This window comes from Rana temporaria, chromosome 8 (assembly GCF_905171775.1).
Source record: "Rana temporaria chromosome 8, aRanTem1.1, whole genome shotgun sequence".
NCBI classification, from domain to species: Eukaryota; Metazoa; Chordata; class Amphibia; order Anura; family Ranidae; genus Rana; species Rana temporaria.
In genome coordinates this window covers 15,727,329-15,738,703 of record NC_053496.1, presented here as the reverse complement: position 1 = coordinate 15,738,703, position 11,375 = coordinate 15,727,329, and positions in this window count along the sequence as shown.

Genomic DNA, 11,375 nt, shown 5'->3' with positions numbered 1-11,375 from the left:
CTTTTTTATACTCACCAGAAAGGGCTGTTGCTATGTGGAACTAGCCCTTCTGCCTCTTTCTCCACCGTGGTCGTCTTCTTCCTCGTCCTCCGTCGCAGTGTCTTCTGGTGAATGGGGCGCGCTGCCTTATGTGACAATTTTAAAAATAAAGCAATATTTTTTTTCTTTTTGCTATAATAAATATCCCCCAAAAAATATATAAAATATTTTTTTTCTCAGTTTAGGCCGATCCGTATTCTTCTACATATTTTTGATAATAAGCGTTTATTGACTGGTTTGCGCAAAAGTTAAGGGGCCAGATCCACAAAGAACTTACGGCGGCGTATCTATTAATTCGCCGCGTAAGTTCTACGATGCGCCGTTGTATCTTTGTTTTGTATCCACAAAACAAGATACACCTGAATGTGGGCTAGATCCGACTGACGTACGTCTTAGTACGCCGTCGGATCTAAGGTGCATATTTACGCTGGTCGCTAGGTGGCGCTTCCGTCGATTTCCGCGTCGAGTATGCAAATTAGCTAGATACGCCGATTCTCAAACGTACGTCTGCCCGGCGCATTTTTTTACGATGTTTACGTAAGGCTTTTTCCGGCGTAAAGTTACTCCTGCTATATGAGGCGTAGCCAATGTTAAGTATGGACGTCGGGCCAGCGTCAAATTTTCCGTCGTTTGCGTAAAACGTTTGCGAATAGGGGTTGCGTAGAATTACGTTCACGTCGAAAGCATTGGCTTGTTGCGGGTTAATTTGGAGCATGCGCACTGGGATACCCCCACGGACGGCGCATGCGCCGTAAAAAAAAAACGTAATTTTACGTGGGGTCAAGACGTATTGACATAAAACACGCCCACAACTTAGTGATTTGAATTGCGCGCCCTTACGACGACACATTTACACTACGCCGCCGTAACTTACGGCGCAAATTCTTTGTGGATACGGGAAATCCGCTGTAAGTTACAGCGGCGTAGTGTATCTGAGATACACTACGCCGGACTTACGCCGCGCTACGTGGATCTGGGCCATAGCATCTACATAATAGGGGATAGTTTTATGGCATTTTTATTATTATTTTTTTATTAGTAATGGCGGCGATCTGCGATTTTTATCATGACTGCGACATTATGGCGGACACATCGGATACTTTTGATGCTATTTTGGGACCACTGTCATTAATACAGCGATCAGTGCTATAAAAATTCACTGATTACTGTGTAAATGACACTGGCAATAAAGGGGTTTACCAGTAGGGGGCGAGGAAGGGGTTAAGTGTGTCCTAGGGAGTGATTCCATCTCCATCGATGCCGTTAAAAATATCATCGGTACTTTGCGAAACAGCACAGCGCCTAATGATATTATCCCCGCTAAACTGCTGAAGGAATGTGCCGATATCCTGGCGCCGCCTATCACGCAGCTTATAAATCAGTCATTCAAGGAAGGCATAGTGCCCTCGCAGCTGAAAGAGGGCACAATCCAGCCCATCTTGAAGAAACCCACCCTAGACCCCAAGGACCCAATTCACCGCCGTCCGATAACAGGCCTAACCGCCCTCTCCAAGGTAATGGAAAAAGTAGTGGTACAACAGCTGCAACAGCATCTGGATACCCATAATCTACTTGATCCATTTCAATCGGGTTTCCGTCCCGGATACGGGACGGAAACAGCATTGCTCAAAATTTGGGATGACGCCCTCGAGGCCGCAGACGAAGGAGAACCCTGTCTCCTGGTTCTGTTGGACCTAAGCGCAGCTTTCGACACGTTAGACCACAAACTATTACTGACTCGGCTAGCTGAAGTAGCCAGAGTCGCAGAAGGTGATTTAGCATGGTTCGCCTCCTTTCTGGAAAACCGATCACAAACAGTGAAATTGGGACCTTTCACTTCTGAAAAACGCACGGTATCATGCGGAGTCCCCCAGGGATCCCCCCTGTCGCCGGTGCTCTTCAATATCTACCTTCGCCCTCTTTTTGAAATCATCAGTAGCCAAAAACTACTTTATCACTCATATGCAGACGACACTCAACTGTATTTTCGCATCCGCAACAAAAAGGATCATCATCCAAATCTAGAGACATGCCTCTCTTTGATAGAAAACTGGATGATTAAGAGTTATCTTAAACTCAACAGTTCCAAAACAGAACTTCTTCTGTTACACGCCAGCCGTAAGAGTCAACTGGCAACAACCTGGACACCGCCGCCAATTCTGGGCCAAATCATCACCCCTAGCTCCAAAGTCAAAAGTCTCGGGGTCATCTTCGACACCTACATGACAATGGACGCACAAATAGGGTCAGTAGTCAGCGGATCTCACCATCTGCTGCGCCTACTACGCAGACTAATTCCATTTATTCCCAAAGAAGACGTAGCAGTCTTGGTGGGAACAATTGTAAACTCCAGGCTGGACTATGCAAATGCCCTCTATCTTGGACTCCCAAAGTACCAAATCGCTCGCCTGCAAGTCGTACTAAATACGGCCGCCAGACTTGTGACTGGGAAAAAACCGTGGGAATCTATCTCACCCTCGTTGAGAACCCTTCACTGGTTGCCAGTAAAGGACAGAATTGCTTTTAAAGCACTCTGCCTGACACATAAGTGCATCCATGGGAAGGCTCCGCAATATCTATGCGAAAAGATAAAAGCTCACAACGCCAATCGCATTCTGCGATCCACCAACCAAAATCTGCTTCAGATACCCAAAGCCAAATTCAAGTCCAAAGGAGAAAGAAGATTTGCGCTCCAAGGTCCCAGACTATGGAACGCTTTACCAACCAGCATTCGGTTGGAGGAAAACCACCTGACCTTCAGAAGAAAGATCAAAACTCATCTCTTTTGATATCAAGAAAGACAGGAACAACAAGTGCCCAGAGGCGATTTAGTTCGCATGTGCCGCGCTATATAAGTTTTTTCATTCATTCATTCTGACTGTGTGGGGGTTGGGCTACCAGTGACATGATACTGATCACTTCTCCCGATGAGAGGGAGCATTAGATCAGTGTCCTGTAACTAGGCAGAACAGGGAGATGCCTTATTTACACAGGCACCCCCCCCCCCGTTCTGCCGCTTCGTGACACGATCACGGGTACACTTAGGGAGCTCGCGGCAGGCACGCGCACCATAAAAATAAATAAAATAATAAAATCCCATATACCCAATTCTATACCCACAGTTGATTCAGAGGAAGGCGAAGACTCCCAGCAGAGCATGATCCAATTTTCAACAGCAGGGGAAAAAAATCATTCCTGATCCCCCGAGAGGTAATCGGATTTTCCCCGGATCAACGTTACCTATAAATGTCAGTACTCAGTAATATTATGTACATTTAGGAAAGAATCCAGACTTTTCTTAAAGCTAGAACCACCTCTGGAGGGAGTCTGTTCCACATTTTCACAGCTCTTACTGTGAAGAAACCTTTCCGTATTTGGAGATCCTCTAGACGTAAAGAGTCCCCCCTTGTCCTCTGTGATGACCGTAAAGTGAATAACTCACCACCAAGTTCACTATATGGACCCCTTATATATTAGTACATGTGGATCATATCCCCCTTATTCTCCTCTTGGGGCTTTACAGCTGGTTTCCTACTGTGCATGTGCAAAGAGCGCTGCGCTTTGTAAATGGCCCGGTGGAGGGGGGGGGGCCCAACTTCCGGTTGACTTCGCAGCGGTGAGATCAGCTGGAAGTTGGAGCGAGTACCTGTCAAAACCAGTTGCCCACTCCCCCCTCCCCCTCAAAAGGTGCCATATATAGCAGTGGAGGGGGGCGGGGGGAGGCAAACAAGTGGAGACTACCCTTTTGGGTGAAGCTTCGTTTTAAGGAATGGCAGCTATTGCAAAATCAACAGGCCTGTGACAGAAATGTAAAAATTGCCCTGGTCCATAAATGGGCAGATAAGTGCAGAAGGTGAGGGGTTAAATGCATCAGTGGCTCAAGCCCCGACTCCTTCCCCAGTACCTCCAGACCGGCTGTTGCATTTAAAGAAGAATCCTCATCATCCTTGCATAACTACCAACTTTTTGAGATGGGAACGAGGAACAAAACAATTAGCAAAAGTATGCAGGCATAGGACACACCCCCTTGCCACGCCCTCTTAAAGGAGAATTCTACAAAAAAAAACAAGACACAAGCCGTCACTATTATTCCATTATATTGGCTTTTGAAATTTACAAATGCAGCAATTTAGAATTTGGATGAACGGTTTAGCACTGGAAAACAACATTTGAAAGATAAAAAGTGCATTTTATATACAACTAGGGATGTCCTAATACCGATACTAGTATCGGTATCGGTACCGATACCGAGCATTTCCCCCGAGTACTTGTACTCTGGGGAAATGCTCCGATGCCTAAGCCGATACCTGGGCTGTCTTCTGCTCCGTGCAGTCTTTCCTCCCCCCGTGCTCCGTGCAGTCTTTCCTCCCCCCGTGCTCCGTGCAGTCTTTCCTCCCCCCGTGCTCCGTGCAGTCTTTCCTCCCCCCGTGCTCCGTGCAGTCTTTCCTCCCCCGTGCTCCGTGCAGTCTTTCCTCCCCTCCCGTGCTCCGTGCAGTCTTTCCTCTCCCCCTGTCAGTGCCGCTATTCTCCCCCCCCCCCCGTGCCGCTCTTCTCTCCCCCCCCCCTGTCCGTGCCGCTCTTCTCTCCCCCACCCCCGTCCATGTCGCTCTTCTCTCCCCCGTCCGTGCCGCTCTTTTCTCCCCCCCGTCCGTGCCGATCACCCTCCTCAATTTGTGAGGATGGAGAGCGGAGGTAGGAACCGCTAAATCCGGCTCCTACCTTTTCCGAATGGACAGAGTCAGTGATCACTGACTCTGTCCATTCACATAACTGAGCATCGTAACCTGTGTTTACGATGCTTCAGTTTATATCGAAAATACCTCATGAAGTGGGATTGTATAGGCAACGAATAAAATTTTCAAAAATATATATGAAAAAATAACAATTTATTACAAAAATAGTTACAACATGTACAAAAATATCTCGAGCATTATAGGAATATACATAGTACAAAAACAAAACATGGATGATGCAGATACTGTCCGGCATACGGTACCATCACCATAAGGGAGGTAAAGTTGTAGCTGAAAGGCCGACGCGTTTCGAATGCTACGCATCCTTCATCAAGGCATAAAACAAGTATTGCATCTAGAGTAGAGCAAAAAATATTTTAAATACATTCACATTAAATCATTGTATTCTCTCCATTGAAGTGCAAAAGCACATACACATCCTCTTCCTCGAGTAGGGAAAAGGCATAATTCACAATGAAGAGGACTCACCTATTGCTTAAAAAGCTCCACGCCCAGGAGTGTGGGGCAGAAGGCCCCCGGGTGTTCAGGGACGCCGGTGTCTCCTATGGCAGGTTGCACCATTTAAAACAAATCCCCATTTGAATGTCACTCATAGAGTGGATAGAACCAATTGGTTCAATTTGGGTGGTGTTTTTGCAGTCCTATATAAAGGAGATATATCAAAAGCTTGTGTCAAAAATAATAACCCAGCATTTGAGCCTCAAATAACTGGTTGGGAATTGTATTCCAAACCGTTCATGGAAAACTCACCACCAGTAGTTTGAAGTCTTTGTATCCAAAGAAGGGGAGAGCCGGGTGCAGGTAAATCCTGAAAAGATTTGGGTTGCCCAGACAGATTCCCCTTGGAGAGGAAAGACAGCTCCTTGTTCTCCTACATATGGAGAGGGAATGACACCACCCAACCCTCTTGGCCCTCCTTAAGTACTTACCTTAACTGTATTCAGGTGCTGTAGTCCTCCCCCTCATCACCCATCAATTGAAACATGTTATTCCTGAGAAGCCATGTGTGGCTCCTTATTGTTTTCAAGCAAACCGCCGCTGTTACAAGGCGCATTGTAGCGCCGTCATTCAGTGTATACCGATCCGCGTCATTTCCGGGACCGGAAGTATCGCCGCGGCCATTTTGGTAATGGGATTCGAGTGCCAATCGATTCACCGTTGTGAATTGCCATTCGATTGCCACTCGAATGCCACCCCAATGGGACTAAGTTGTCACTCGACTCGCCATCGCGAATTGCCATTCAATTGCAATTCGATTGCCATACACTTCGCCCCCGTAGCCATTTTATTGGTTGGTTAAATCAGGGATATCTGAAAACCTCTCAGCCGGATCCGGAAGTTCCCCGGCGGCCATTTTACAAAGGGGCATAGACCTGAATTGGACGTTTGATTGTATGTCTTGTTAGAGAGTAGCAACTTGATTGAAAAGGGTGCAACTATAAGGGGTGATAGTAGGAGGATAAAAACGTTCAAAAGATGACCTTGATCACAGTTTGAAACAGTCATCATAAGGGCAAAATCGAGCCCAAGTTTGTGTGTGTTATGGTAAGGCACTATTCTCCTGTAGTTCTTGAGTGAACCACTGGGAGACCTTTGGGAGAAAAAAGCCACAGCTGCCTTCTATATCTACCCAAGGGGATATGACTATCCCCCTTTTCGGTAAATTTAATGACATTTGGGTACAAAGCCCAAAGTCTCCCCTGGCAGCTGATGAGTCAAACAAATTGAGGAAAAATGGAAAACAACCTGCATAATAGCCATAGAGACATCGATGTCCACTCGACCGGGGTGGTTGGCCCGTGACCCACACCTCCGAGCTATAGAACCAAGAGAGCAAATTTAGGTTAAGTGCAAAAAAGAAAAACAAATATCAAAATCTCAATTATGACAAAGAATCCCTTCAAATCAGTCCGCATAAATACGGTGGAAGGGAAACATCGAGTCAAACAACATATCAATTATAATAAATATAAGCGAAAAACAAAAAAAGAACAAAACAACCCTCCCTATTTCTAAGTGTCATATATGTGCTGGGCCCTAACCTGAAAATGTCTATTGCGTTCACAGTGAAGGGGAAAGGGGGAAAGATTTGGAAAATGTGGGCAAAGTCATCCAGGAAATCAAAATCGGGGACGACATTCTTCATCCCCGCTTGAGATCCTAATCTGTTTTGCCAGAAGAAAAACCCTCCAAAAAAGGCCTAAAACTCTCACTTTCGTTGAGGCCGGGAGGTGTAGTAGCCTTTAAATATCTAATCCAACGCATTTCGCGCTGCAGTAGAGTTTTGTTCCAATCACCCCCCCGTAGGGGAATGTGAATGCGGTCCAACACAGTGAAATTTAGGTTAGGCATATGATAGCCGTGATGCTTGGCTATATGTCGACCCAATGGGAGATAGAGATTACAAATGCGCATAGAATGCATATGTTTCTCTATTCGCTTGTGTAGTTCCTGTTTGGTTTTACCCACATAGAAAGAACCACACTGACACTGCATGAGGTATACCACTCCCCGTGTTCTGCAATTTGCAAAATGTTTCAGGGAGAAGGTATCCCCATTTGGCAGTGTCAGTGTGGTTCTCCTCCCTATGACGGGACATTGAGCACACGTCCCGCAGGGGTAGGTGCCAAATGTTTTGCAAGGATCCTTTTTGTTTATACCCTTGTACTCACTTTTGACCAAAAGTGTACCCAAGGAGGGTGCTTTCTTAAAAGTTATTTGTGGCTGGTTTGTGATTAGATTCTTTAAAATAGGGTCTTCTGTCAGGATAGGCCAGAACTTGGAGATCGTCTTTCGGATTTTTTGATGTTCATTGGAGAAATTTATGATAACCCTAGTGTTGGATTCTTCCTTCTTACTGGTATTTTTGGGTTTAAAGATGAGAGATCGTCTATTTGTATCTCTCACTCTGTTGAAAGCCTTCTTTAGGCTGGTTTTTGTGTAGCCTCTTATCAAGAGGCGTTCAGTTAGCAGGTCGCTTTCCCTTTGAAAGTCAAAATCCGTGGAGCAGTTCCTCCTAAGCCGAAGGAACTGACTATATGGGATAGATTTCTTAAGTACTTCCGGATGAAAACTCTCCGCGTGAAGCAGAGTGTTTCCCGCGGTTTCCTTTCTGAATAAGGATGTGCCAAGTGCACCATCCAATTCTTTAAAGATACGTATGTCCAAAAAGCTGACCTCCTTGTCGTTGTATGACATGGTAAAAAAAAGATTGAAGCTGTTGATGTTCATCAGCCTCAACATCTCTTGAAGTTCATTCTCCAGACCGTCCCAAACAATAAAAATGTCGTCTATGTAGCGCTGCCAAACAAGAATGTTAGCAGCGCACATAGACGCACTTTCACCCAACAAAAATTCCCGCTCCCACTCCCCCAGGTACAGGTTTGCATATGAGGGTGCACAGCACGTCCCCATAGCAACACCCTGTACCTGGAGGTAGTGGGAGCCCTGGAAAAGAAAAGTGTTATGCTGGAGGATGAAATCCAGCATAGTCAAAATGAAATGATTAAACTTCCAATCTGTGGTTGGTCTTTGTTTGAGTACCCGCTTGATGGCTTCTAAGCCCAGTTGGTGCGGAATACTATTGTAGAGTGATTCTACATCTATAGTTACTAGGATAGCATCTGGAGGTATGGTTAAATCCTCCAACACCTGCAGAAGATGAATTGTATCCTTAGTATAGGATGGTAGGTCAAGTACATGGGGTCGGAGGTATTGGTCAATTACTTGACTAACACATTCCGAAATTGATCCATTGCCAGATATGATTGGACGTCCCGGCGGGTCTTGCAAGTTTTTGTGCACCTTTGGTAGAGAATACATAGTCGGTTGTCGTGGGTGCTGTGTTCTAATAAAGTCCCAGACATCTTTGATGATGCTGCCATTGTTGTAAAAACTATCAACGAGCTCATAAAATTCTCCATTGAACCTGTCCACAGTTGCTGCTGTGATTTTCCTATAACATTGTTTATTGTTTAATATTTTTAGGCACATTTTCTCATAGTCTATATTGTTCATCAGAACTACATTACCGCCTTTATCTGATGCTTTAATGATCAGATTTGGGCTATTTTTTAGGGTTTTAAGTGCATGTTGCTGCTCAATGGTCAGATTTCTATGGTTTGTGTCCTTTTTTAAGGTTTCCAATTCTTTGGAAACTTGTTTCACAAATAAAGAAATTGCTGGATTCAAACTCAGGACAGGAAATTTGTTAGATTTCCTTTTGAATTTCCTGATTTTGAAAAAATTGCCTTCTTCGATTTCCTCATCCGCTTCCTCATTTAGATCTTCTTCCCATGCGTCACCAAGTGAGGCATTCTCCTGTAAGAGGAGATTTAAGTCTCTTAAGGCTCTGAAATCAGCCGCTTTGAGGTTTGGGGCCACTTCCTCTTCTTGTTTTTTATGTTTGTAGTAGAGACCTTTATAAAAGAGTCTCCGTGCAAATAGGTTGATATCCTTAATCGTCTCAAATGAATCAGTGTTATTAGTGGGGCAGAAGGAGAGTCCCAAACATAAAACTTCCTGCTCTACTGTTGTTAAAGTATGGGAGGATAGGTTTATGATATTATTATATTCTCCTCTGGCGGTATCTCCACCGCCAGATCCATGGTCATCTGTGTTTGAAAGAGTGGGGGCGTTGAGGACACCCCCTTCTTCTCCAAAAAATTATCTAGGGGGGTGCGTGAAGTCTTTGAAATTGCCCCCATATCTTTCCGGGAGAAAAGTTTACCTCTATTTGAGGGAGACCCCCTGGAGTTTCCACCCGAGGCTCTCCTTGTCAAGCTAGCTCCCCTTTCATTTTGTGAAAATGACACCTGGGAATCCGTGATGGGTTTTTTGCTAGTTTGTACTTTTTTGCTAGTTTGGACTTCTCCTTCTGTCCCATGTTTAGAGAAGGGGCCCTTTCTCTTGGCCGATGTCCGACTGGTATGTGAGGAGGCTGATGAGGAAGAATTCGAAGGTACATCAGACAGATAGTCATTTGATTGAACATTGGGTTTTTTGGAATTTTTGTTACTAAATTTTTTATTTTTATCTTTATTCCATTTGTATGCCCTTCCTTCACAGAAGGCATTCTTATCTCTCCAGTATTTCTTTTCTTTTTTAATAAGAATCTGTTTGCTGAAATTTTCTAAATGTTCTTTAAGTTTGTTTTCCTGTCCTGTATACTCTTCCATAGTTTTTAAAGGTGTAAGGCGCATGTATATTAATTCAATTTCTTTATCAAGGACCTGTAGTTGCAATCTGTATTCCTTTTGCAGCAATTGCATTAAATTTTTGGAACATTCGTTCAGGCTGCTCTCCCAATTATGGTGCAACCTGCCATAGGAGACACCGGCGTCCCTGAACACCCGGGGGCCTTCTGCCCCACACTCCTGGGCGTGGAGCTTTTTAAGCAATAGGTGAGTCCTCTTCATTGTGAATTATGCCTTTTCCCTACTCGAGGAAGAGGATGTGTATGTGCTTTTGCACTTCAATGGAGAGAATACAATGATTTAATGTGAATGTATTTAAAATATTTTTTGCTCTACTCTAGATGCAATACTTGTTTTATGCCTTGATGAAGGATGCGTAGCATTCGAAACGCGTCGGCCTTTCAGCTACAACTTTACCTCCCTTATGGTGATGGTACCGTATGCCGGACAGTATCTGCATCATCCATGTTTTGTTTTTGTACTATGTATATTCCTATAATGCTCGAGATATTTTTGTACATGTTGTAACTATTTTTGTAATAAATTGTTATTTTTTCATATATATTTTTGAAAATTTTATTCGTTGCCTATACAATCCCACTTCATGAGGTATTTTCGATATATTTGTAGTACTATGGGATGATGGCAACTACATGCTATCATATGTGAGTTGGTTCTTTTTACGATGCTTCAGTTTATGAATGGAGAGGAGCTTCCCTCCATTCATTTCAGCTGAGGCTGCAGAGAAAGGGACTGGGGAATCTGTGTCCTTAGTCCCTTTCTCTGTCTTAAAGGGGAGATTTCAGAGGTCTTTTAAGACCCCTGATATCTCACCAAATACCCCCAACAGGGCTAATAAAAAAAAAAATTGCAATAAATATAATTTTTTTAAAAAATAATAATAAAAAAAAAACACACTGACAATTCACCCCCCCCCTCAAAAAAAACAAACAAAAGAAATGGTAAAAAAAAATAGTAAAACAAATATAAAAAAAATACCGCCACTGTCACATGACATTAAAAAAATTATCGGTATTCGGTATCGGCGAGTACTTGGAAAAAAAGTATCGGTACTTGTACTCGGTCTCAAAAAAGTGGCATCGGGACAACCCTATATACAACTATATAGATCAGACCAAAATGAGGGACAAATGAGGAGGAAAGAGGGACAGAGGGACATTGCTCTCAATCAGGGACAGTCCCTCCAAATCAGGGACAGTTGGGAGCTATGTTCTTGTATGTTCTTCTGTTCCTGATGGTGCATGTAGTACTTTGTCCCTTCTCCCTTAGTACACACATGGCCGCGCCGACACCACAGCTAGCAAGGAGACGGCTGCTTTGCTTTGTAGCGCCTTGCATCTGACTCCGGGTACTTGCCTGAGGTAAG